We start from the raw sequence: 27,472 nt of genomic DNA, 5'->3' as shown, positions 1-27,472 counted from the left end.
GGACAGCATCTGCTGAAAACAGGTCAGTACTAATTAAATGCCAGCTGAAGAGGCATGAGTGGAGCTGTGACCAGAGTTCATGTCGACACCTACCTGATTCTCAACCGACTCCTGAGTTCTACTCCCGGCAGCATCCTCTTCAATGACAGACATCAAGCCATCCACACCTGTGACATCATCAGTCTCATCCACGCAGGAAGACTCAACAGCGCTAGCAGAGAGACTGTCCACATCCACAGGTAAGAAGTTGACAAGCATCAAAAGGTTGTGATGTACAACTCTCTCTTGTCCAGTCAGAGGATTCCTGACACGGTAGGTGTGAGTAGAGGCGTTCTTTTTTTGATCAAGGTCTTTTTATTTTTCAAATATATCACAAAAACATAAACAACAACAACAGCACAAACATAGGAGAGTCAGAAAGGAAACCTGTCCAATCTCCAATTCCAAGAGTACTGGATCATCAGTAAGCCTGCAGCCAGACAATGACAAGAATAAACTGACATATTAACAAATAAATAACAGACAGAAAATAATAAAATACATTAAAAAACAAAAAACAAAACAGAAAAAAGGAAAAAATAATAAAACAATAAAAAGGTTAGATAGTTATGTTGTTAGCTGTCATATCTTCAGCAAAAGATAAAAATGGTTGCCAAGTGATATAGACTTTCCTGGTGCAACCTCTTATAGTATATCTAATTTTCTGTAAGTGGACAAGAAACATGACCTCCCTTATCCATTGGCCATATGTCGGGGGTGCAGAGTCCTTCCCTTTAGATAATATTAGTCTTCTGGCCAAAAGGGAGCAAAAGGCTATCATATTGGTTTGGTGCCCATTAACAGGAGTGTTCATCGGGGCAACACCAAACAGAGAGATCAGTGGAGAGGGGTCGACCGTTGTCCCACATATTCTTGAAAAGGTCTCAAAAACAGAGTACCAGAAACCAAAAAGTTTTGGGCATGTCCAGAACATACGTAACAAAGTGGCAGGAGCCTGTTTACAACGATAACATATTGGGTCAAGATCTGTTTTAAACTTAGCTAGTTTATCTTTGGACCAATGCAAACGATGTACAACTTTAAACTGAATTACAGCGTGCCGAAGACATATCGAGGAGGAATAAATCCTTTGTATGACTTTATGCCAAACTGCGTCTGCAATTACCTCACCCAGGTCTGCCTCCCACTTATTAAGGCTCGCCAGACCAGTAACATTGTGTGAGATGAGCAATATATAAATCTTGCTTATAATATGTTTGGTGTCCATTTTACATTTCAAAATTGAATCTAGCAGGGAAACCGGCGGGCATTGAGGGAAGTAATCAGAGTTAGATGCTACAAAATTCCTGAGTTGCAAATACCTGTAAAAATGTGACTTGTGAATCTTAAACTTATTTGATAACTGATCAAAAGATGCAAATGTGTTATCAATATAGAGGTCATCTAATGTGCTTATTCCCAGATATGACCATGTATCAAAAGCCTCATCCATTAGAGATGGGGCAAACATATGTTTTTTGATAATGGAGCAGCATGTGAAATATCATGAAGGTTAAAGGAACGTCTAAATTGGTTTAAAATTTTAACTGAATGAATAACAGTAGGATTTGACGTCATTTGTTGCTTAAATGGGAGTTTAGAACAGAGTAAAGCCATCAAAGAGGCGAGGCCTTTGCAATATGTTCTTATTTATCCTAGGCTGTTTTTTATTCCATATAAAAGAAGAAATCTGATTGTTTAAATTTGAAAAAAAAGGATTTAGTCAAAATAATAAGACACTGAAACAAATGTAGAAATTTAGGGAGAACAGTCATCTTGATTCTTTCCCTGAAGGAGAGAGGCAGGGGGTCCCAGCACTCAATGTCCTGCATAAGACTTGATAATAAAGGTGGGAAATTTGTCTTGTAAAGATCTTTATGATCATGTGTGACCCAAATACCGAGGTATCTAAATTTGTTAGGGCTGATTTTAAAGGGGGTTGACCCAAAAAATGCCCTATCTGTAGGAGTAATGGGCATAAGTTCACTCTTCTGAAAGTTGACCTTATAACCAGATATTTTCCCAAAAACTGCAAGTTTATTCAATAATTCCAGAAGACTTGAGAGAGGCTCTGATATAAACAACAACATGTCATCCGCATAAAGGGACACCTTGTGTTCCAACTCCGCACAGTAAATCCCCCTGATAGAAGGGCTTTGTCTCAGGGCAAAGGCAAGTGACTCAAGTGCAACAGCGAATAAGAGCGGCGAAAGAGGGCAACCCTGTCTCGTGCCACGTTGTATTTTTAAGTATGATGATAGATTATTATTAGTACGAACTGCAGCCATTGGAGAGGTATACAAAACTTTTATCCAAGATATAAATTTAGGGCCTAACTGAAAATATTTCAAGGTTTCAAAAAGATAGTTCCACTCCACCCGATCAAACACTTTTTCAGCATCCAAAGAGTATCAGCTCGACCAACCATGATGCCTCTGGGCCCAGAGCGTGAGGATGTGTGATCAGTACTGCCTGGTGATATCTTCACATCTTTAGGGAGTTTTCACCGTATAACAGATTCACTGCCAGCTAGCAGAGTGACATTCTTGTTGCACCTGACTGTGCCCACTTTGTCTGGCATGTCGTTGCCTGACCAACGGTCCAGGCCTGCAAGAAGTCAGAGGAACTGCTCAAGCTCCTGGTTTCCTAAGCCAGATGTTGACACAGCTTCCAAGTAGCTGGCATCTTTCTTGAACTGGTGGATCAAATGCCTGATTACGTTGGACCCTACAATCAAATCGTCATGTTGATTCTCACAACGACAAATGTTGGGACTGAAACTCTACATCCATCGACCTCCATCTCAAGATCGACTACACAAGTAGGTTTCACACGCACACGTACACCTCCACATCCAACAAAGACAACATCATTTTGGTACCTGACAATCCAATTGAGTGACACCAGCACACATAAGCTTCTTCCATGCTTCTTCACTCAGTGAGCAGGTCATTGAACTACTATCTAGCATGGCCAGAGGGTCAAAGTAGTGTTGACTTTGACAGCAATGTAAAACAAACTGTCGCTGCTTCTGATTTTCTGTGTGTTTTGAATGATGACAGTTTCAGACTAATCATGTCTTCCAAATTTTTGTACAACTCTGCTACGTCATATGTGAGTTTTCTTTTGAACCCGTACAGCTTCCTTCCAAGCACGGGCCAGTCAGTTTCCCTGCACATTGTCAATGTCACTTACTGGTACATGAACGACTTGTATGCCCAGGCCTGAGGCATGAGAAGCAGAGATGGTCAGCTTTGCAGTGGGATTCTGTAGTGTGATTAGCATCATTACAGTGTGACAGTGCCACAAAATGTTTAAGTGTATGTAAAAAAAATATATATATATATGAATTAGGGTGTTTCAAAGAAACAAAACAAAGGTGTAGCCTAAAGTTATTGAAACATTTGTATCATTTATGTAAACAAATATTCCATTGATGCACAAAATGTATGCGTAGGGATCAATCACTCAGTGTGAAATCTTAAATGACCGAGGTTATAAAGGCAGGATGTGGGGAGAAGGAGGAGAGTCAGTGAGCCAATGCTGGTGTCAGTGAGCCGAGGGGAAAAGGTCAGAAAGAGGTAGCGCCAGGGTAAACTTTTCTGCAGCTGCGATAGAAAGCATAGTTTGTGTGGAGTAAAAGTGTTTTAGAATAGGAAAACAGCGCTGCACGTCTGTGTGTTTGGGCACGAGAAAGACTAAAGAGAATTCCCTTCCGTGTCTCCTCACCCACATTCGGATAGGCGTGGTCGGGCTGGAACAACGAAGGTCCGACTGACCGGATTATTCTTTCTGCCTGGATTTTGGTGAGATTGTTTCTTTTTTCGTTCTGGTATATCAGCGATCGGTTGATTTTTTTGTTGGATTACTTGTTTTGTTTTTTTTTGATGAGAAAGACGTTTTGGAGGAGCGAACGGCCACATCGGCGGATTATTTTTGTTGGACTTGAAAAAGAGACAAAAAGCTGAAAGGGGGACTTCCCATCTCCAACCTGCACCCTATCCAGAAGCTCTCTGAGCATCTTCATCGTCTCACCTAACATAGCTTCATCGCCTTGCTGTTGAGTCTGAGGCTGTGAGTTTTGTTGCGTACGAGAAGGACGTGGGTTCTGATACTGAGGTAAAAGAGAAGAAGCCTGGGGCTGACCTTGAGGCAATGGAGGAAGATACGGTTGAAGACTCTTTCTGGCCAGAGAAAATGACTGCTGCTGGTTCTGGGACAAAGTAGGAGCTGATGAGACAGGTGATTCAGCTGCAGGAGCACGGGCAGGGGGAGAGAGTGAGTTGGCATCAAAATGTCTCAAGTCACAGGGGTTGTGAGACTCTGTATGTGTCATATTGAAAACAGGGGTGCAGCATGATTCTTAGGCACAACATGCACTTCACAGAAGATACTCGCTCCTGTTGATATTCGTCAATCCTCTCCTGAATGTCTTTAGATGTCCATTCTTGTATCTGTTTGTATTTAAACACAGCGGAAAGGTCAGGGTCTTGGCAGTGCTTCACAAACATCTTGGCAATTTCTCCTCCCATATGTCTGCCCGGATGTTTTAAGCCCTCCTCAGCCATGTCTGCAGCCTTATTAAGGCATATCCAATAGTCAATGGGACTCTCTCTCTGTTTTGGCGAATAGAGTCGAATAGAAGTCTTGCAGCATGATGACGTGTTACTGAAATACTGTATCAGCATGTTGTATATTACATCTGGGTTGCAAGCAGTGTTAAGTGAGGGTTTACTCCTCATGCCTATCTTAACCACATCACTGGCTTTTCCTGTTAGCTTCCCAAGTACCTCTTCTGACTGTAAGGTAAAATCATAGTTCTGTTTTTTGAGGTAAGATATCATCAACTCAACATATTCAGTCACAGTGTACTTATTAGTATCATCACCCCTGAAAATAACAGGTTCCTTTTCAGACTTAACAATGACATTCATTTGTGCATTTTCACTCAGTATACTACCACTAGCACATGGCTGAATGGTCTGGTCATGTGAAGTTGCAACATTTTGGTCAACAGTTCCAATAGGAGTATCAGACATAAGTTTAGCTGCAATAGACTCTCCTATCTGTGAGCCAAGCTGGTATATTATGTCACTGAACTGCTGCAGTGTGTCACTCTCACCACTGGGTGTTGATTGATATGGCCCACCCCATGACTTCTGCCCCATAGGTAACTCAACTTGACTTGATCCTAAGCCCCTATCTCTTGCAGGCAACACAGGCGAAGCACCCATATCCCTCCCAACAGACCCATTGGCTAGCAAGTTAACACTCATTACACCATAACCCCTACCAAAAGAGGGATGACCAGAAGTAAACTTATCAGAAGACTGAAAATTGCTAGCCGTTGTAATAGAAATACATGAAACAAAAACAATAAAATTAAATGCATCTCAAAATCTTTACCAACTTTTTTTTTGCAATATTCAGTCCAAAATACCTGACCATAAACCAAAAACAGACGAAACCACGATCTCCCACCAATGGTCCACACTGCAACCTCGGTCAGCGATCGGTGTAAGGGAGATATGGATCACGGAATCACGGCACCAGTGTAACCTGTTGTGAGGAAAAATACAGGAACACGAGTAGAGGTTAAATCTGACATGGACTGACATAACTACACCGACAAACGACAATTAACTGACACAGAAGGGAAGAAATGCAGAGGCTAAATAGACATGGGGTAATCAGACACAGGTGAGACTAACGACACAGGTGAAGACAATGAGGGCAATCACACTGAAGGGAAACACAAGGGCAGGAATAAACACAAGACAAAAAACACTGGTGACTAGAACAACAACATAAATCAAGAAACACTGGTGATACACAGAGAACTCAAGAATGTAACATAACCACTAGAATAAAGAAACACAAGGATAAGAAACTACAAAATAAAACAGGAAACACTGAAGGCTGAATCATGACAAGCGCTTTCCAAACTTTTTCTGCTGGGCCACCCCATGGAAAACAAAAATATTTTCAAGCCCCCTAGCCTCGCCATACACATCAACATATCAGTATACACTAATTAAACTGTCGGTCATGCCCTTTGATAACAAATTCATCTATTTTTAGAATTGATCTGAAACGCTGTCTGCAAAAAGTAATAAATAACAATTATAGTGTGACAGGAGAGTGAATCAAATGCAGAGAACAACAATGCTAAGGAGTCTACAGTAAAGGCTCACTTCTTAGAAAAAAATATCTTGTTCAAAATTCCCTCTTTAAATATTATATGTCAGCTCTATTTGAAATGATTTGGGACTAAATGAAATTAGCAGATTTGTCTACTTGCATTCCAAAACTGGAGATTAAAGCCAATACACCACATTTTATTTTTTTGCCTTGAAGCAATGTGGGCATACATGGGAAGCAGGCACAATTTCAATTAAAACAGTAATTCTCTTCACTATGACATCATAATATGTATTAAGGTCTATTTATCATGTTTCAGTCTGTTGAAATATTTCACAACAGGAAGTTCTCCTGGACTTCTTCATAAAGTGATCATTTCACTCTTAGACTGTACGGCACTATTGACTGAAATCTCTGAATACAGTTTAAAGGGATACTTCACCTGTTGCAGTAATTGACACAGCTCTTCTCAGAAGGCAAAGGTTCCTTTCTTGCACTCAGCATTGCTATACATTTTCTGTCATGGCTAGCACATATTTCCCTCCATTTCATTTCATTTCAAGGTGTGTATTGAGGGTAATATGGCCCATGGAAAAAAAGAAAGCTTTTTGAAACAGGGATTTTGAGGCAGTTTGTGAAAGGGAAAATCGAGGCTCCATATGGTGTTGACTATGCGTGGATCTAAGGAGTGCATTCAGCGTTGTTGTTGTGGGCGAGTGGTTAAGGTGATGGACTTGAAATCCATTGGGGTTTCCCCACGCAGGTTCGAATCCTGCCAACAACGTATGACAGTTTTAATCTCTCGGCGCAAATCGCTATTGGACTACAGAAACTTTGGAGTAGTGAGGTATGCAGGTATGCAGGTCCCTGCAGTAGCAGAAGAAACTGAAGACGTGTTGAAGAGAGATGTAGCGATAGTGGTATAGTGGCTAGCATAGCTGCCTTCCAAGCAGTTGACCTGGTTTTGATTCCCAGCTATCGCAGCTGGTTTCTTGGCGTCCTCCAGAGTACACAATCTGTTTGTGTTGTTCTTTCCTAAATGTTATCAGTATGAGACATGGAAGGCACCTTACACAACGGTTGTTGTTATATTGCAAAGCAAAGGCGCATCCCACGACCTCTACCGCTTTCGATCCATGTTAAATTATGGATAACTGTAATATTAAAAAGTTTTCCTCCAGTCAAATGTTGCCACTGGTCATTAGAGAGATAGGAAAAATTTTCATCCCTCCCCCGGATTTGGGGTCATACAGGGGATGGTTGTATAGTGGTGAGCATAGCTGCCTTCCAAGCAGTTGACCCGGGTTCGATTCCTGGCCATCGCAACTGAGCATTATATTTGCATCTTGCAGCCAAGAAAGCTTACAACCTTCAGCTACGATTTGGTTGACAGACATTAGGTACAAACTGCTGGCAGTGGAGGAGGGGTACAGCGACATGTTGGGCCAAGGATAGTGGTTGGGTTGTCGTGGCCGGGTGTTTAAGGCGATGGACTTGAAATGCGTTGGGTTTTCTCTGAGCAGGTTCGTATACTGCCGACATCGTTATTTCTCATGTTGCATCTGCTGAATTGTTGGAGTTTGTGCCTGGAAAGCAGGTCAGTTGCTCGCAAAGACTTTCCAATTTCCTGAGCGCTTACACACTCAGCGGCTCGTCTCCCCGTGTCAATCCGGTGACTCACAGACTTTTCTCAGCTGTTCAAGATATTGTATCGTCATCGAGAGCACTACTTATTGGTTATGGGCAATGTCATCGTTGGCCCCCAGACAGTACTGGTTCGACGATTGTCTTGTGTGCTCAGCATGCACAGGGGATGTTGCTCAGTGGTACAGCGCATGCTTTGCATGTATGAGGCCCCGAGATCAATAGCCGGTATCTCCATCAGCATAACTTCTGCTGACCTCGTCTTCAACTCTCAGAATGTGTGAGCTGAACATTTTCCACACAAGAAGTACATTCTCTTTGAACTTTGAGGGTTACATGCAGTTCGCAACAGCCTGCAGTAATTGACACAGCTCTTCTCAGAAGGCAAAGGTTCCTTTCTTGCACTCAGCGTTGCTATGCATTTTCTGTCATGGCTAGCACATATTTCCCTCCGTTTCATTTCATTTCAAGGTGTGTATTGAGGGTAATATGGCCAGTACTACTTATTGGTTATGGGCAATGTCATCGTTGGCCCCCAGACAGTACTGGTTCGACGATTGTCTTGTGTGCTCAGCATGCACAGGGGAAGTTGCTCAGTGGTACAGCGCATGCTTTGCATGTATGAGGCCCCGGGATCAATAGCCGGTATCTCCATCAGCATAACTTCTGCTTACCTCGTCTTCAACTCTCAGAATGTGTGAGCTGAACATTTTCCACACAAGAAGTACATTCTCTTTGAACTTTGAGGGTTACATGCAGTTCGCAACAATCTGCAGTAATTGACACAGCTCTTCTCAGAAGGCAAAGGTTCCTTTCTTGCACTCAGCGTTGCTATACATTTTCTGTCATGGCTAGCACATATTTCCCTCCATTTCATTTCATTTCAAGGTGTGTATTGAGGGTAATATGGTCCATGGAAAAAAAGAAAGCTTTTTGAATCAGGGATTTTGAGGCAGTTTGTGAAAGGGAAAATCGAAGCTCCATATGTTGTTGACTATGCGTGGATCTAAGGAGTGCATCCAGCGTTGTTGTTGTGGCCGAGTGGTTAAGGCGATGGACTTGAAATCCATTGGGGTTTCCCCACGCAGGTTCGAATCCTGCCAACAACGAATGACAGTTTTAATCTCTCGGCGCAAATCGCTGTTGGACTACAGAAACTTTGGAGTAGTGAGGTATGCAGGTCCCTGCAGTAGCAGAAGAAACTGAAGACGTGTTGAAGAGAGTGTGATCTTCTGCTTAACAAGCTTCCTTGCGTGGCTTCAAATGTTCTTGCACAATCTTAGTAAATATGGGTCATTGATGGCTACATCAACAGCAGTTGACAGCTACTTGCTGCAGTCCAATCCGAGCACAAGCTTTGCTACACAAAACCCCTCTCCATGTAGCGATAGTGGTATAGTGGCTAGCATAGCTGCCTTCCAAGCAGTTGACCTGGTTTTGATTCCCAGCTATCGCAGCTGGTTTCTTGGCGTCCTCCAGAGTACACAATCTGTTTGTGTTGTTCTTTCCTAAATGTTATCAGTATGAGACATGGAAGGCACCTTACACAACGGTTGTTGTTATATTGCAAAGCAAAGGCGCATCCCACGACCTCTACCGCTTTCGATCCATGTTAAATTATGGATAACTGTAATATTAAAAAGTTTTCCTCCAGTCAAATGTTGCCACTGGTCATTAGAGAGATAGGAAAAATTTTCATCCCTCCCCCGGATTTGGGGTCATACAGGGGATGGTTGTATAGTGGTGAGCATAGCTGCCTTCCAAGCAGTTGACCCGGGTTCGATTCCTGGCCATCGCAACTGAGCATTATATTTGCATCTTGCAGCCAAGAAAGCTTACAACCTTCAGCTACGATTTGGTTGACAGACATTAGGTACAAACTGCTGGCAGTGGAGGAGGGGTACAGCGACATGTTGGGCCAAGGATAGTGGTTGGGTTGTCGTGGCCGGGTGTTTAAGGCGATGGACTTGAAATGCGTTGGGTTTTCTCTGAGCAGGTTCGTATACTGCCGACATCGTTATTTCTCATGTTGCATCTGCTGAATTGTTGGAGTTTGTGCCTGGAAAGCAGGTCAGTTGCTCGCAAAGACTTTCCAATTTCCTGAGCGCTTACACACTCAGCGGCTCGTCTCCCCGTGTCAATCCGGTGACTCACAGACTTTTCTCAGCTGTTCAAGATATTGTATCGTCATCGAGAGCACTACTTATTGGTTATGGGCAATGTCATCGTTGGCCCCCAGACAGTACTGGTTCGACGATTGTCTTGTGTGCTCAGCATGCACAGGGGATGTTGCTCAGTGGTACAGCGCATGCTTTGCATGTATGAGGCCCCGAGATCAATAGCCGGTATCTCCATCAGCATAACTTCTGCTGACCTCGTCTTCAACTCTCAGAATGTGTGAGCTGAACATTTTCCACACAAGAAGTACATTCTCTTTGAACTTTGAGGGTTACATGCAGTTCGCAACAGCCTGCAGTAATTGACACAGCTCTTCTCAGAAGGCAAAGGTTCCTTTCTTGCACTCAGCGTTGCTATGCATTTTCTGTCATGGCTAGCACATATTTCCCTCCGTTTCATTTCATTTCAAGGTGTGTATTGAGGGTAATATGGCCAGTACTACTTATTGGTTATGGGCAATGTCATCGTTGGCCCCCAGACAGTACTGGTTCGACGATTGTCTTGTGTGCTCAGCATGCACAGGGGAAGTTGCTCAGTGGTACAGCGCATGCTTTGCATGTATGAGGCCCCGGGATCAATAGCCGGTATCTCCATCAGCATAACTTCTGCTTACCTCGTCTTCAACTCTCAGAATGTGTGAGCTGAACATTTTCCACACAAGAAGTACATTCTCTTTGAACTTTGAGGGTTACATGCAGTTCGCAACAATCTGCAGTAATTGACACAGCTCTTCTCAGAAGGCAAAGGTTCCTTTCTTGCACTCAGCGTTGCTATACATTTTCTGTCATGGCTAGCACATATTTCCCTCCATTTCATTTCATTTCAAGGTGTGTATTGAGGGTAATATGGTCCATGGAAAAAAAGAAAGCTTTTTGAATCAGGGATTTTGAGGCAGTTTGTGAAAGGGAAAATCGAGGCTCCATATGTTGTTGACTATGCGTGGATCTAAGGAGTGCATCCAGCGTTGTTGTTGTGGCGGAGTGGTTAAGGCGATGGACTTGAAATCCATTGGGGTTTCCCCGCGCAGGTTCGAATCCTGCCAACAACGAATGACAGTTTTAATCTCTCGGCGCAAATCGCTGTTGGACTACAGAAACTTTGGAGTAGTGAGGTATGCAGGTCCCTGCAGTAGCAGAAGAAACTGAAGACGTGTTGAAGAGAGTGTGATCTTCTGCTTAACAAGCTTCCTTGCGTGGCTTCAAATGTTCTTGCACAATCTTAGTAAATATGGGTCATTGATGGCTACATCAACAGCAGTTGACAGCTACTTGCTGCAGTCCAATCCGAGCACAAGCTTTGCTACACAAAACCCCTCTCCATGTAGCGATAGTGGTATAGTGGCTAGCATAGCTGCCTTCCAAGCAGTTGACCTGGTTTTGATTCCCAGCTATCGCAGCTGGTTTCTTGGCGTCCTCCAGAGTACACAATCTGTTTGTGTTGTTCTTTCCTAAATGTTATCAGTATGAGACATGGAAGGCACCTTACACAACGGTTGTTGTTATATTGCAAAGCAAAGGCGCATCCCACGACCTCTACCGCTTTCGATCCATGTTAAATTATGGATAACTGTAATATTAAAAAGTTTTCCTCCAGTCAAATGTTGCCACTGGTCATTAGAGAGATAGGAAAAATTTTCATCCCTCCCCCGGATTTGGGGTCATACAGGGGATGGTTGTATAGTGGTGAGCATAGCTGCCTTCCAAGCAGTTGACCCGGGTTCGATTCCTGGCCATTGCAACTGAGCATTATATTTGCATCTTGCAGCCAAGAAAGCTTACAACCTTCAGCTACGATTTGGTTGACAGACATTAGGTACAAACTGCTGGCAGTGGAGGAGGGGTACAGCGACATGTTGGGCCAAGGATAGTGGTTGGGTTGTCGTGGCCGGGTGTTTAAGGCGATGGACTTGAAATGCGTTGGGTTTTCTCTGAGCAGGTTCGTATACTGCCGACATCGTTATTTCTCATGTTGCATCTGCTGAATTGTTGGAGTTTGTGCCTGGAAAGCAGGTCAGTTGCTCGCAAAGACTTTCCAATTTCCTGAGCGCTTACACACTCAACGGCTCGTCTCCCCGTGTCAATCCGGTGACTCACAGACTTTTCTCAGCTGTTCAAGATATTGTATCGTCATCGAGAGCACTACTTATTGGTTATGGGCAATGTCATCGTTGGCCCCCAGACAGTACTGGTTCGACGATTGTCTTGTGTGCTCAGCATGCACAGGGGATGTTGCTCAGTGGTACAGCGCATGCTTTGCATGTATGAGGCCCCGAGATCAATAGCCGGTATCTCCATCAGCATAACTTCTGCTGACCTCGTCTTCAACTCTCAGAATGTGTGAGCTGAACATTTTCCACACAAGAAGTACATTCTCTTTGAACTTTGAGGGTTACATGCAGTTCGCAACAGCCTGCAGTAATTGACACAGCTCTTCTCAGAAGGCAAAGGTTCCTTTCTTGCACTCAGCGTTGCTATGCATTTTCTGTCATGGCTAGCACATATTTCCCTCCGTTTCATTTCATTTCAAGGTGTGTATTGAGGGTAATATGGCCAGTACTACTTATTGGTTATGGGCAATGTCATCGTTGGCCCCCAGACAGTACTGGTTCGACGATTGTCTTGTGTGCTCAGCATGCACAGGGGAAGTTGCTCAGTGGTACAGCGCATGCTTTGCATGTATGAGGCCCCGGGATCAATAGCCGGTATCTCCATCAGCATAACTTCTGCTTACCTCGTCTTCAACTCTCAGAATGTGTGAGCTGAACATTTTCCACACAAGAAGTACATTCTCTTTGAACTTTGAGGGTTACATGCAGTTCGCAACAATCTGCAGTAATTGACACAGCTCTTCTCAGAAGGCAAAGGTTCCTTTCTTGCACTCAGCGTTGCTATACATTTTCTGTCATGGCTAGCACATATTTCCCTCCATTTCATTTCATTTCAAGGTGTGTATTGAGGGTAATATGGTCCATGGAAAAAAAGAAAGCTTTTTGAATCAGGGATTTTGAGGCAGTTTGTGAAAGGGAAAATCGAGGCTCCATATGTTGTTGACTATGCGTGGATCTAAGGAGTGCATCCAGCGTTGTTGTTGTGGCCGAGTGGTTAAGGCGATGGACTTGAAATCCATTGGGGTTTCCCCGCGCGGGTTCGAATCCTGCCAACAACAAATGACAGTTTTAATCTCTCGGCGCAAATCGCTGTTGGACTACAGAAACTTTGGAGTAGTGAGGTATGCAGGTCCCTGCAGTAGCAGAAGAAACTGAAGACGTGTTGAAGAGAGTGTGATCTTCTGCTTAACAAGCTTCCTTGCGTGGCTTCAAATGTTCTTGCACAATCTTAGTAAATATGGGTCATTGATGGCTACATCAACAGCAGTTGACAGCTACTTGCTGCAGTCCAATCCGAGCACAAGCTTTGCTACACAAAACCCCTCTCCATGTAGCGATAGTGGTATAGTGGCTAGCATAGCTGCCTTCCAAGCAGTTGACCTGGTTTTGATTCCCAGCTATCGCAGCTGGTTTCTTGGCGTCCTCCAGAGTACACAATCTGTTTGTGTTGTTCTTTCCTAAATGTTATCAGTATGAGACATGGAAGGCACCTTACACAACGGTTGTTGTTATATTGCAAAGCAAAGGCGCATCCCACGACCTCTACCGCTTTCGATCCATGTTAAATTATGGATAACTGTAATATTAAAAAGTTTTCCTCCAGTCAAATGTTGCCACTGGTCATTAGAGAGATAGGAAAAATTTTCATCCCTCCCCCGGATTTGGGGTCATACAGGGGATGGTTGTATAGTGGTGAGCATAGCTGCCTTCCAAGCAGTTGACCCGGGTTCGATTCCTGGCCATTGCAACTGAGCATTATATTTGCATCTTGCAGCCAAGAAAGCTTACAACCTTCAGCTACGATTTGGTTGACAGACATTAGGTACAAACTGCTGGCAGTGGAGGAGGGGTACAGCGACATGTTGGGCGAAGGATAGTGGTTGGGTTGTCGTGGCCGGGTGTTTAAGGCGATGGACTTGAAATGCGTTGGGTTTTCTCTGAGCAGGTTCGTATACTGCCGACATCGTTATTTCTCATGTTGCATCTGCTGAATTGTTGGAGTTTGTGCCTGGAAAGCAGGTCAGTTGCTCGCAAAGACTTTCCAATTTCCTGAGCGCTTACACACTCAACGGCTCGTCTCCCCGTGTCAATCCGGTGACTCACAGACTTTTCTCAGCTGTTCAAGATATTGTATCGTCATCGAGAGCACTACTTATTGGTTATGGGCAATGTCATCGTTGGCCCCCAGACAGTACTGGTTCGACGATTGTCTTGTGTGCTCAGCATGCACAGGGGATGTTGCTCAGTGGTACAGCGCATGCTTTGCATGTATGAGGCCCCGAGATCAATAGCCGGTATCTCCATCAGCATAACTTCTGCTGACCTCGTCTTCAACTCTCAGAATGTGTGAGCTGAACATTTTCCACACAAGAAGTACATTCTCTTTGAACTTTGAGGGTTACATGCAGTTCGCAACAGCCTGCAGTAATTGACACAGCTCTTCTCAGAAGGCAAAGGTTCCTTTCTTGCACTCAGCGTTGCTATGCATTTTCTGTCATGGCTAGCACATATTTCCCTCCGTTTCATTTCATTTCAAGGTGTGTATTGAGGGTAATATGGCCAGTACTACTTATTGGTTATGGGCAATGTCATCGTTGGCCCCCAGACAGTACTGGTTCGACGATTGTCTTGTGTGCTCAGCATGCACAGGGGAAGTTGCTCAGTGGTACAGCGCATGCTTTGCATGTATGAGGCCCCGGGATCAATAGCCGGTATCTCCATCAGCATAACTTCTGCTTACCTCGTCTTCAACTCTCAGAATGTGTGAGCTGAACATTTTCCACACAAGAAGTACATTCTCTTTGAACTTTGAGGGTTACATGCAGTTCGCAACAATCTGCAGTAATTGACACAGCTCTTCTCAGAAGGCAAAGGTTCCTTTCTTGCACTCAGCGTTGCTATACATTTTCTGTCATGGCTAGCACATATTTCCCTCCATTTCATTTCATTTCAAGGTGTGTATTGAGGGTAATATGGTCCATGGAAAAAAAGAAAGCTTTTTGAATCAGGGATTTTGAGGCAGTTTGTGAAAGGGAAAATCGAGGCTCCATATGTTGTTGACTATGCGTGGATCTAAGGAGTGCATCCAGCGTTGTTGTTGTGGCCGAGTGGTTAAGGCGATGGACTTGAAATCCATTGGGGTTTCCCCGCGCAGGTTCGAATCCTGCCAACAACGAATGACAGTTTTAATCTCTCGGCGCAAATCGCTGTTGGACTACAGAAACTTTGGAGTAGTGAGGTATGCAGGTCCCTGCAGTAGCAGAAGAAACTGAAGACGTGTTGAAGAGAGTGTGATCTTCTGCTTAACAAGCTTCCTTGCGTGGCTTCAAATGTTCTTGCACAATCTTAGTAAATATGGGTCATTGATGGCTACATCAACAGCAGTTGACAGCTACTTGCTGCAGTCCAATCCGAGCACAAGCTTTGCTACACAAAACCCCTCTCCATGTAGCGATAGTGGTATAGTGGCTAGCATAGCTGCCTTCCAAGCAGTTGACCTGGTTTTGATTCCCAGCTATCGCAGCTGGTTTCTTGGCGTCCTCCAGAGTACACAATCTGTTTGTGTTGTTCTTTCCTAAATGTTATCAGTATGAGACATGGAAGGCACCTTACACAACGGTTGTTGTTATATTGCAAAGCAAAGGCGCATCCCACGACCTCTACCGCTTTCGATCCATGTTAAATTATGGATAACTGTAATATTAAAAAGTTTTCCTCCAGTCAAATGTTGCCACTGGTCATTAGAGAGATAGGAAAAATTTTCATCCCTCCCCCGGATTTGGGGTCATACAGGGGATGGTTGTATAGTGGTGAGCATAGCTGCCTTCCAAGCAGTTGACCCGGGTTCGATTCCTGGCCATCGCAACTGAGCATTATATTTGCATCTTGCAGCCAAGAAAGCTTACAACCTTCAGCTACGATTTGGTTGACAGACATTAGGTACAAACTGCTGGCAGTGGAGGAGGGGTACAGCGACATGTTGGGCCAAGGATAGTGGTTGGGTTGTCGTGGCCGGGTGTTTAAGGCGATGGACTTGAAATGCGTTGGGTTTTCTCTGAGCAGGTTCGTATACTGCCGACATCGTTATTTCTCATGTTGCATCTGCTGAATTGTTGGAGTTTGTGCCTGGAAAGCAGGTCAGTTGCTCGCAAAGACTTTCCAATTTCCTGAGCGCTTACACACTCAGCGGCTCGTCTCCCCGTGTCAATCCGGTGACTCACAGACTTTTCTCAGCTGTTCAAGATATTGTATCGTCATCGAGAGCACTACTTATTGGTTATGGGCAATGTCATCGTTGGCCCCCAGACAGTACTGGTTCGACGATTGTCTTGTGTGTTCAGCATGCACAGGGGATGTTGCTCAGTGGTACAGCGCATGCTTTGCATGTATGAGGCCCCGAGATCAATAGCCGGTATCTCCATCAGCATAACTTCTGCTGACCTCGTCTTCAACTCTCAGAATGTGTGAGCTGAACATTTTCCACACAAGAAGTACATTCTCTTTGAACTTTGAGGGTTACATGCAGTTCGCAACAGCCTGCAGTAATTGACACAGCTCTTCTCAGAAGGCAAAGGTTCCTTTCTTGCACTCAGCGTTGCTATGCATTTTCTGTCATGGCTAGCACATATTTCCCTCCGTTTCATTTCATTTCAAGGTGTGTATTGAGGGTAATATGGCCAGTACTACTTATTGGTTATGGGCAATGTCATCGTTGGCCCCCAGACAGTACTGGTTCGACGATTGTCTTGTGTGCTCAGCATGCACAGGGGAAGTTGCTCAGTGGTACAGCGCATGCTTTGCATGTATGAGGCCCCGGGATCAATAGCCGGTATCTCCATCAGCATAACTTCTGCTTACCTCGTCTTCAACTCTCAGAATGTGTGAGCTGAACATTTTCCACACAAGAAGTACATTCTCTTTGAACTTTGAGGGTTACATGCAGTTCGCAACAATCTGCAGTAATTGACACAGCTCTTCTCAGAAGGCAAAGGTTCCTTTCTTGCACTCAGCGTTGCTATACATTTTCTGTCATGGCTAGCACATATTTCCCTCCATTTCATTTCATTTCAAGGTGTGTATTGAGGGTAATATGGTCCATGGAAAAAAAGAAAGCTTTTTGAATCAGGGATTTTGAGGCAGTTTGTGAAAGGGAAAATCGAGGCTCCATATGTTGTTGACTATGCGTGGATCTAAGGAGTGCATCCAGCGTTGTTGTTGTGGCCGAGTGGTTAAGGCGATGGACTTGAAATCCATTGGGGTTTCCCCGCGCAGGTTCGAATCCTGCCAACAACGAATGACAGTTTTAATCTCTCGGCGCAAATCGCTGTTGGACTACAGAAACTTTGGAGTAGTGAGGTATGCAGGTCCCTGCAGTAGCAGAAGAAACTGAAGACGTGTTGAAGAGAGTGTGATCTTCTGCTTAACAAGCTTCCTTGCGTGGCTTCAAATGTTCTTGCACAATCTTAGTAAATATGGGTCATTGATGGCTACATCAACAGCAGTTGACAGCTACTTGCTGCAGTCCAATCCGAGCACAAGCTTTGCTACACAAAACCCCTCTCCATGTAGCGATAGTGGTATAGTGGCTAGCATAGCTGCCTTCCAAGCAGTTGACCTGGTTTTGATTCCCAGCTATCGCAGCTGGTTTCTTGGCGTCCTCCAGAGTACACAATCTGCTTGTGTTGTTCTTTCCTAAATGTTATCAGTATGAGACATGGAAGGCACCTTACACAACGGTTGTTGTTATATTGCAAAGCAAAGGCGCATCCCACGACCTCTACCGCTTTCGATCCATGTTAAATTATGGATAACTGTAATATTAAAAAGTTTTCCTCCAGTCAAATGTTGCCACTGGTCATTAGAGAGATAGGAAAAATTTTCATCCCTCCCCCGGATTTGGGGTCATACAGGGGATGGTTGTATAGTGGTGAGCATAGCTGCCTTCCAAGCAGTTGACCCGGGTTCGATTCCTGGCCATCGCAACTGAGCATTATATTTGCATCTTGCAGCCAAGAAAGCTTACAACCTTCAGCTACGATTTGGTTGACAGACATTAGGTACAAACTGCTGGCAGTGGAGGAGGGGTACAGCGACATGTTGGGCCAAGGATAGTGGTTGGGTTGTCGTGGCCGGGTGTTTAAGGCGATGGACTTGAAATGCGTTGGGTTTTCTCTGAGCAGGTTCGTATACTGCCGACATCGTTATTTCTCATGTTGCATCTGCTGAATTGTTGGAGTTTGTGCCTGGAAAGCAGGTCAGTTGCTCGCAAAGACTTTCCAATTTCCTGAGCGCTTACACACTCAGCGGCTCGTCTCCCCGTGTCAATCCGGTGACTCACAGACTTTTCTCAGCTGTTCAAGATATTGTATCGTCATCGAGAGCACTACTTATTGGTTATGGGCAATGTCATCGTTGGCCCCCAGACAGTACTGGTTCGACGATTGTCTTGTGTGCTCAGCATGCACAGGGGATGTTGCTCAGTGGTACAGCGCATGCTTTGCATGTATGAGGCCCCGAGATCAATAGCCGGTATCTCCATCAGCATAACTTCTGCTGACCTCGTCTTCAACTCTCAGAATGTGTGAGCTGAACATTTTCCACACAAGAAGTACATTCTCTTTGAACTTTGAGGGTTACATGCAGTTCGCAACAGCCTGCAGTAATTGACACAGCTCTTCTCAGAAGGCAAAGGTTCCTTTCTTGCACTCAGCGTTGCTATGCATTTTCTGTCATGGCTAGCACATATTTCCCTCCGTTTCATTTCATTTCAAGGTGTGTATTGAGGGTAATATGGCCAGTACTACTTATTGGTTATGGGCAATGTCATCGTTGGCCCCCAGACAGTACTGGTTCGACGATTGTCTTGTGTGCTCAGCATGCACAGGGGAAGTTGCTCAGTGGTACAGCGCATGCTTTGCATGTATGAGGCCCCGGGATCAATAGCCGGTATCTCCATCAGCATAACTTCTGCTTACCTCGTCTTCAACTCTCAGAATGTGTGAGCTGAACATTTTCCACACAAGAAGTACATTCTCTTTGAACTTTGAGGGTTACATGCAGTTCGCAACAATCTGCAGTAATTGACACAGCTCTTCTCAGAAGGCAAAGGTTCCTTTCTTGCACTCAGCGTTGCTATACATTTTCTGTCATGGCTAGCACATATTTCCCTCCATTTCATTTCATTTCAAGGTGTGTATTGAGGGTAATATGGTCCATGGAAAAAAAGAAAGCTTTTTGAATCAGGGATTTTGAGGCAGTTTGTGAAAGGGAAAATCGAGGCTCCATATGTTGTTGACTATGCGTGGATCTAAGGAGTGCATCCAGCGTTGTTGTTGTGGCCGAGTGGTTAAGGCGATGGACTTGAAATCCATTGGGGTTTCCCCGCGCAGGTTCGAATCCTGCCAACAACGAATGACAGTTTTAATCTCTCGGCGCAAATCGCTGTTGGACTACAGAAACTTTGGAGTAGTGAGGTATGCAGGTCCCTGCAGTAGCAGAAGAAACTGAAGACGTGTTGAAGAGAGTGTGATCTTCTGCTTAACAAGCTTCCTTGCGTGGCTTCAAATGTTCTTGCACAATCTTAGTAAATATGGGTCATTGATGGCTACATCAACAGCAGTTGACAGCTACTTGCTGCAGTCCAATCCGAGCACAAGCTTTGCTACACAAAACCCCTCTCCATGTAGCGATAGTGGTATAGTGGCTAGCATAGCTGCCTTCCAAGCAGTTGACCTGGTTTTGATTCCCAGCTATCGCAGCTGGTTTCTTGGCGTCCTCCAGAGTACACAATCTGTTTGTGTTGTTCTTTCCTAAATGTTATCAGTATGAGACATGGAAGGCACCTTACACAATGGTTGTTGTTATATTGCAAAGCAAAGGCGCATCCCACGACCTCTACCGCTTTCGATCCATGTTAAATTATGGATAACTGTAATATTAAAAAGTTTTCCTCCAGTCAAATGTTGCCACTGGTCATTAGAGAGATAGGAAAAATTTTCATCCCTCCCCCGGATTTGGGGTCATACAGGGGATGGTTGTATAGTGGTGAGCATAGCTGCCTTCCAAGCAGTTGACCCGGGTTCGATTCCTGGCCATCGCAACTGAGCATTATATTTGCATCTTGCAGCCAAGAAAGCTTACAACCTTCAGCTACGATTTGGTTGACAGACATTAGGTACAAACTGCTGGCAGTGGAGGAGGGGTACAGCGACATGTTGGGCCAAGGATAGTGGTTGGGTTGTCGTGGCCGGGTGTTTAAGGCGATGGACTTGAAATGCGTTGGGTTTTCTCTGAGCAGGTTCGTATACTGCCGACATCGTTATTTCTCATGTTGCATCTGCTGAATTGTTGGAGTTTGTGCCTGGAAAGCAGGTCAGTTGCTCGCAAAGACTTTCCAATTTCCTGAGCGCTTACACACTCAGCGGCTCGTCTCCCCGTGTCAATCCGGTGACTCACAGACTTTTCTCAGCTGTTCAAGATATTGTATCGTCATCGAGAGCACTACTTATTGGTTATGGGCAATGTCATCGTTGGCCCCCAGACAGTACTGGTTCGACGATTGTCTTGTGTGCTCAGCATGCACAGGGGATGTTGCTCAGTGGTACAGCGCATGCTTTGCATGTATGAGGCCCCGAGATCAATAGCCGGTATCTCCATCAGCATAACTTCTGCTGACCTCGTCTTCAACTCTCAGAATGTGTGAGCTGAACATTTTCCACACAAGAAGTACATTCTCTTTGAACTTTGAGGGTTACATGCAGTTCGCAACAGCCTGCAGTAATTGACACAGCTCTTCTCAGAAGGCAAAGGTTCCTTTCTTGCACTCAGCGTTGCTATGCATTTTCTGTCATGGCTAGCACATATTTCCCTCCGTTTCATTTCATTTCAAGGTGTGTATTGAGGGTAATATGGCCAGTACTACTTATTGGTTATGGGCAATGTCATCGTTGGCCCCCAGACAGTACTGGTTCGACGATTGTCTTGTGTGCTCAGCATGCACAGGGGAAGTTGCTCAGTGGTACAGCGCATGCTTTGCATGTATGAGGCCCCGGGATCAATAGCCGGTATCTCCATCAGCATAACTTCTGCTTACCTCGTCTTCAACTCTCAGAATGTGTGAGCTGAACATTTTCCACACAAGAAGTACATTCTCTTTGAACTTTGAGGGTTACATGCAGTTCGCAACAATCTGCAGTAATTGACACAGCTCTTCTCAGAAGGCAAAGGTTCCTTTCTTGCACTCAGCGTTGCTATACATTTTCTGTCATGGCTAGCACATATTTCCCTCCATTTCATTTCATTTCAAGGTGTGTATTGAGGGTAATATGGTCCATGGAAAAAAAGAAAGCTTTTTGAATCAGGGATTTTGAGGCAGTTTGTGAAAGGGAAAATCGAGGCTCCATATGTTGTTGACTATGCGTGGATCTAAGGAGTGCATCCAGCGTTGTTGTTGTGGCCGAGTGGTTAAGGCGATGGACTTGAAATCCATTGGGGTTTCCCCGCGCAGGTTCGAATCCTGCCAACAACGAATGACAGTTTTAATCTCTCGGCGCAAATCGCTGTTGGACTACAGAAACTTTGGAGTAGTGAGGTATGCAGGTCCCTGCAGTAGCAGAAGAAACTGAAGACGTGTTGAAGAGAGTGTGATCTTCTGCTTAACAAGCTTCCTTGCGTGGCTTCAAATGTTCTTGCACAATCTTAGTAAATATGGGTCATTGATGGCTACATCAACAGCAGTTGACAGCTACTTGCTGCAGTCCAATCCGAGCACAAGCTTTGCTACACAAAACCCCTCTCCATGTAGCGATAGTGGTATAGTGGCTAGCATAGCTGCCTTCCAAGCAGTTGACCTGGTTTTGATTCCCAGCTATCGCAGCTGGTTTCTTGGCGTCCTCCAGAGTACACAATCTGTTTGTGTTGTTCTTTCCTAAATGTTATCAGTATGAGACATGGAAGGCACCTTACACAATGGTTGTTGTTATATTGCAAAGCAAAGGCGCATCCCACGACCTCTACCGCTTTCGATCCATGTTAAATTATGGATAACTGTAATATTAAAAAGTTTTCCTCCAGTCAAATGTTGCCACTGGTCATTAGAGAGATAGGAAAAATTTTCATCCCTCCCCCGGATTTGGGGTCATACAGGGGATGGTTGTATAGTGGTGAGCATAGCTGCCTTCCAAGCAGTTGACCCGGGTTCGATTCCTGGCCATCGCAACTGAGCATTATATTTGCATCTTGCAGCCAAGAAAGCTTACAACCTTCAGCTACGATTTGGTTGACAGACATTAGGTACAAACTGCTGGCAGTGGAGGAGGGGTACAGCGACATGTTGGGCCAAGGATAGTGGTTGGGTTGTCGTGGCCGGGTGTTTAAGGCGATGGACTTGAAATGCGTTGGGTTTTCTCTGAGCAGGTTCGTATACTGCCGACATCGTTATTTCTCATGTTGCATCTGCTGAATTGTTGGAGTTTGTGCCTGGAAAGCAGGTCAGTTGCTCGCAAAGACTTTCCAATTTCCTGAGCGCTTACACACTCAGCGGCTCGTCTCCCCGTGTCAATCCGGTGACTCACAGACTTTTCTCAGCTGTTCAAGATATTGTATCGTCATCGAGAGCACTACTTATTGGTTATGGGCAATGTCATCGTTGGCCCCCAGACAGTACTGGTTCGACGATTGTCTTGTGTGCTCAGCATGCACAGGGGATGTTGCTCAGTGGTACAGCGCATGCTTTGCATGTATGAGGCCCCGAGATCAATAGCCGGTATCTCCATCAGCATAACTTCTGCTGACCTCGTCTTCAACTCTCAGAATGTGTGAGCTGAACATTTTCCACACAAGAAGTACATTCTCTTTGAACTTTGAGGGTTACATGCAGTTCGCAACAGCCTGCAGTAATTGACACAGCTCTTCTCAGAAGGCAAAGGTTCCTTTCTTGCACTCAGCGTTGCTATGCATTTTCTGTCATGGCTAGCACATATTTCCCTCCGTTTCATTTCATTTCAAGGTGTGTATTGAGGGTAATATGGCCAGTACTACTTATTGGTTATGGGCAATGTCATCGTTGGCCCCCAGACAGTACTGGTTCGACGATTGTCTTGTGTGCTCAGCATGCACAGGGGAAGTTGCTCAGTGGTACAGCGCATGCTTTGCATGTATGAGGCCCCGGGATCAATAGCCGGTATCTCCATCAGCATAACTTCTGCTTACCTCGTCTTCAACTCTCAGAATGTGTGAGCTGAACATTTTCCACACAAGAAGTACATTCTCTTTGAACTTTGAGGGTTACATGCAGTTCGCAACAATCTGCAGTAATTGACACAGCTCTTCTCAGAAGGCAAAGGTTCCTTTCTTGCACTCAGCGTTGCTATACATTTTCTGTCATGGCTAGCACATATTTCCCTCCATTTCATTTCATTTCAAGGTGTGTATTGAGGGTAATATGGTCCATGGAAAAAAAGAAAGCTTTTTGAATCAGGGATTTTGAGGCAGTTTGTGAAAGAGAAAATCGAGGCTCCATATGTTGTTGACTATGCGTGGATCTAAGGAGTGCATCCAGCGTTGTTGTTGTGGCCGAGTGGTTAAGGCGATGGACTTGAAATCCATTGGGGTTTCCCCGCGCAGGTTCGAATCCTGCCAACAACGAATGACAGTTTTAATCTCTCGGCGCAAATCGCTGTTGGACTACAGAAACTTTGGAGTAGTGAGGTATGCAGGTCCCTGCAGTAGCAGAAGAAACTGAAGACGTGTTGAAGAGAGTGTGATCTTCTGCTTAACAAGCTTCCTTGCGTGGCTTCAAATGTTCTTGCACAATCTTAGTAAATATGGGTCATTGATGGCTACATCAACAGCAGTTGACAGCTACTTGCTGCAGTCCAATCCGCGCACAAGCTTTGCTACACAAAACCCCTCTCCATGTAGCGATAGTGGTATAGTGGCTAGCATAGCTGCCTTCCAAGCAGTTGACCTGGTTTTGATTCCCAGCTATCGCAGCTGGTTTCTTGGCGTCCTCCAGAGTACACAATCTGTTTGTGTTGTTCTTTCCTAAATGTTATCAGTATGAGACATGGAAGGCACCTTACACAACGGTTGTTGTTATATTGCAAAGCAAAGGCGCATCCCACGACCTCTACCGCTTTCGATCCATGTTAAATTATGGATAACTGTAATATTAAAAAGTTTTCCTCCAGTCAAATGTTGCCACTGGTCATTAGAGAGATAGGAAAAATTTTCATCCCTCCCCCGGATTTGGGGTCATACAGGGGATGGTGGTATAGTGGTGAGCATAGCTGCCTTCCAAGCAGTTGACCCTGGTTTGATTCCTGGCCATCGCAACTGAGCATTATATTTGCATCTTGCAGCCAAGAAAGCTTACAACCTTCAGCTACGATTTGGTTGATAGACATTAGGTACAAACTGCTGGCAGTGGAGGAGGGGTACAGCGACATGTTGGGCCAAGGATAGTGGTTGGGTTGTCGTGGCCGGGTGTTTAAGGCAATGGACTTGAAATGCGTTGGGTTTTCTCTGAGCAGGTTCGTATACTGCCGACATCGTTATTTCTCATGTTGCATCTGCTGAATTGTTGGAGTTTGTGCCTGGAAAGCAGGTCAGTTGCTCGCAAAGACTTTCCAATTTCCTGAGCGCTTACACACTCAGCGGCTCGTCTCCCCGTGTCAATCCGGTGACTCACAGACTTTTCTCAGCTGTTCAAGATATTGTATCGTCATCGAGAGCACTACTTATTGGTTATGGGCAATGTCATCGTTGGCCCCCAGACAGTACTGGTTCGACGATTGTCTTGTGTGCTCAGCATGCACAGGGGATGTTGCTCAGTGGTACAGCGCATGCTTTGCATGTATGAGGCCCCGAGATCAATAGCCGGTATCTCCATCAGCATAACTTCTGCTGACCTCGTCTTCAACTCTCAGAATGTGTGAGCTGAACATTTTCCACACAAGAAGTACATTCTCTTTGAACTTTGAGGGTTACATGCAGTTCGCAACAGCCTGCAGTAATTGACACAGCTCTTCTCAGAAGGCAAAGGTTCCTTTCTTGCACTCAGCGTTGCTATGCATTTTCTGTCATGGCTAGCACATATTTCCCTCCGTTTCATTTCATTTCAAGGTGTGTATTGAGGGTAATATGGTCCATGGAAAAAAAGAAAGCTTTTTGAATCAGGGATTTTGAGGCAGTTTGTGAAAGGGAAAATCGAGGCTCCATATGTTGTTGACTATGCGTGGATCTAAGGAGTGCATCCAGCGTTGTTGTTGTGGCCGAGTGGTTAAGGCGATGGACTTGAAATCCATTGGGGTTTCCCCGCGCAGGTTCGAATCCTGCCAACAACGAATGACAGTTTTAATCTCTCGGCGCAAATCGCTGTTGGACTACAGAAACTTTGGAGTAGTGAGGTATGCAGGTCCCTGCAGTAGCAGAAGAAACTGAAGACGTGTTGAAGAGAGTGTGATCTTCTGCTTAACAAGCTTCCTTGCGTGGCTTCAAATGTTCTTGCACAATCTTAGTAAATATGGGTCATTGATGGCTACATCAACAGCAGTTGACAGCTACTTGCTGCAGTCCAATCCGAGCACAAGCTTTGCTACACAAAACCCCTCTCCATGTAGCGATAGTGGTATAGTGGCTAGCATAGCTGCCTTCCAAGCAGTTGACCTGGTTTTGATTCCCAGCTATCGCAGCTGGTTTCTTGGCGTCCTCCAGAGTACACAATCTGTTTGTGTTGTTCTTTCCTAAATGTTATCAGTATGAGACATGGAAGGCACCTTACACAACGGTTGTTGTTATATTGCAAAGCAAAGGCGCATCCCACGACCTCTACCGCTTTCGATCCATGTTAAATTATGGATAACTGTAATATTAAAAAGTTTTCCTTCAGTCAAATGTTGCCACTGGTCATTAGAGAGATAGGAAAAATTTTCATCCCTCCCCGGGTTTGGGGTCATACAGGGGATGGTGGTATAGTGGTGAGCATAGCTGCCTTCCAAGCAGTTGACCCGGGTTTGATTCCTGGCCATCGCAACTGAGCGTTATATTTGCATCTTGCAGCCAAGAAAGCTTACAACCTTCAGCTACGATTTGGTTGATAGACATTAGGTACAAACTGCTGGCAGTGGAGGAGGGGTACAGCGACATGTTGGGCCAAGGATAGTGGTTGGGTTGTCGTGGCCGGGTGTTTAAGGCGATGGACTTGAAATGCGTTGGGTTTTCTCTGAGCAGGTTCGTATACTGCCGACATCGTTATTTCTCATGTTGCATCTGCTGAATTGTTGGAGTTTGTGCCTGGAAAGCAGGTCAGTTGCTCGCAAAGACTTTCCAATTTCCTGAGCGCTTACACACTCAGCGGCTCGTCTCCCCGTGTCAATCCGGTGACTCACAGACTTTTCTCAGCTGTTCAAGATATTGTATCGTCATCGAGAGCACTACTTATTGGTTATGGGCAATGTCATCGTTGGCCCCCAGACAGTACTGGTTCGACGATTGTCTTGTGTGCTCAGCATGCACAGGGGATGTTGCTCAGTGGTACAGCGCATGCTTTGCATGTATGAGGCCCCGAGATCAATAGCCGGTATCTCCATCAGCATAACTTCTGCTGACCTCGTCTTCAACTCTCAGAATGTGTGAGCTGAACATTTTCCACACAAGAAGTACATTCTCTTTGAACTTTGAGGGTTACATGCAGTTCGCAACAGCCTGCAGTAATTGACACAGCTCTTCTCAGAAGGCAAAGGTTCCTTTCTTGCACTCAGCGTTGCTATGCATTTTCTGTCATGGCTAGCACATATTTCCCTCCGTTTCATTTCATTTCAAGGTGTGTATTGAGGGTAATATGGTCCATGGAAAAAAAGAAAGCTTTTTGAATCAGGGATTTTGAGGCAGTTTGTGAAAGGGAAAATCGAGGCTCCATATGTTGTTGACTATGCGTGGATCTAAGGAGTGCATCCAGCGTTGTTGTTGTGGCCGAGTGGTTAAGGCGATGGACTTGAAATCCATTGGGGTTTCCCCGCGCAGGTTCGAATCCTGCCAACAACGAATGACAGTTTTAATCTCTCGGCGCAAATCGCTGTTGGACTACAGAAACTTTGGAGTAGTGAGGTATGCAGGTCCCTGCAGTAGCAGAAGAAACTGAAGACGTGTTGAAGAGAGTGTGATCTTCTGCTTAACAAGCTTCCTTGCGTGGCTTCAAATGTTCTTGCACAATCTTAGTAAATATGGGTCATTGATGGCTACATCAACAGCAGTTGACAGCTACTTGCTGCAGTCCAATCCGAGCACAAGCTTTGCTACACAAAACCCCTCTCCATGTAGCGATAGTGGTATAGTGGCTAGCATAGCTGCCTTCCAAGCAGTTGA

General features: G+C 44.9%; 11 non-coding genes across 11 annotated transcripts; all 11 read left to right on the top strand.

The window, feature by feature from the left end:
* The first annotated feature begins 6,882 nt into the window (after positions 1-6,882).
* trnas-uga (transfer RNA serine (anticodon UGA)) lies at positions 6,883-6,964 on the top strand. The gene has a single exon. It is a non-coding gene; the product is annotated as a tRNA-Ser (tRNA).
* A 1,887-nt stretch (positions 6,965-8,851) lies between these two features.
* Positions 8,852-8,933, top strand: trnas-uga (transfer RNA serine (anticodon UGA)). Its single transcript has one exon. It is a non-coding gene; the product is annotated as a tRNA-Ser (tRNA).
* A 2,035-nt stretch (positions 8,934-10,968) lies between these two features.
* On the top strand, positions 10,969-11,050 carry trnas-uga (transfer RNA serine (anticodon UGA)). Its single transcript has one exon. It is a non-coding gene; the product is annotated as a tRNA-Ser (tRNA).
* A 2,035-nt stretch (positions 11,051-13,085) lies between these two features.
* Positions 13,086-13,167, top strand: trnas-uga (transfer RNA serine (anticodon UGA)). The gene has a single exon. It is a non-coding gene; the product is annotated as a tRNA-Ser (tRNA).
* Positions 13,168-15,202: 2,035 nt separating this feature from the next.
* On the top strand, positions 15,203-15,284 carry trnas-uga (transfer RNA serine (anticodon UGA)). The gene has a single exon. It is a non-coding gene; the product is annotated as a tRNA-Ser (tRNA).
* A 2,035-nt stretch (positions 15,285-17,319) lies between these two features.
* On the top strand, positions 17,320-17,401 carry trnas-uga (transfer RNA serine (anticodon UGA)). The gene has a single exon. It is a non-coding gene; the product is annotated as a tRNA-Ser (tRNA).
* Positions 17,402-19,436: 2,035 nt separating this feature from the next.
* On the top strand, positions 19,437-19,518 carry trnas-uga (transfer RNA serine (anticodon UGA)). The gene has a single exon. It is a non-coding gene; the product is annotated as a tRNA-Ser (tRNA).
* Positions 19,519-21,553: 2,035 nt separating this feature from the next.
* trnas-uga (transfer RNA serine (anticodon UGA)) lies at positions 21,554-21,635 on the top strand. Its single transcript has one exon. It is a non-coding gene; the product is annotated as a tRNA-Ser (tRNA).
* A 2,035-nt stretch (positions 21,636-23,670) lies between these two features.
* Positions 23,671-23,752, top strand: trnas-uga (transfer RNA serine (anticodon UGA)). Its single transcript has one exon. It is a non-coding gene; the product is annotated as a tRNA-Ser (tRNA).
* Positions 23,753-25,370: 1,618 nt separating this feature from the next.
* trnas-uga (transfer RNA serine (anticodon UGA)) lies at positions 25,371-25,452 on the top strand. The gene has a single exon. It is a non-coding gene; the product is annotated as a tRNA-Ser (tRNA).
* Positions 25,453-27,069: 1,617 nt separating this feature from the next.
* trnas-uga (transfer RNA serine (anticodon UGA)) lies at positions 27,070-27,151 on the top strand. The gene has a single exon. It is a non-coding gene; the product is annotated as a tRNA-Ser (tRNA).
* The last annotated feature ends 321 nt before the right edge of the window (positions 27,152-27,472 follow it).

Source organism: Labrus bergylta, chromosome 15 (genome assembly GCF_963930695.1).
Source record: "Labrus bergylta chromosome 15, fLabBer1.1, whole genome shotgun sequence".
NCBI classification, from domain to species: Eukaryota; Metazoa; Chordata; class Actinopteri; order Labriformes; family Labridae; genus Labrus; species Labrus bergylta.
This window is presented reverse-complemented; position numbering and strand designations above follow the sequence as displayed.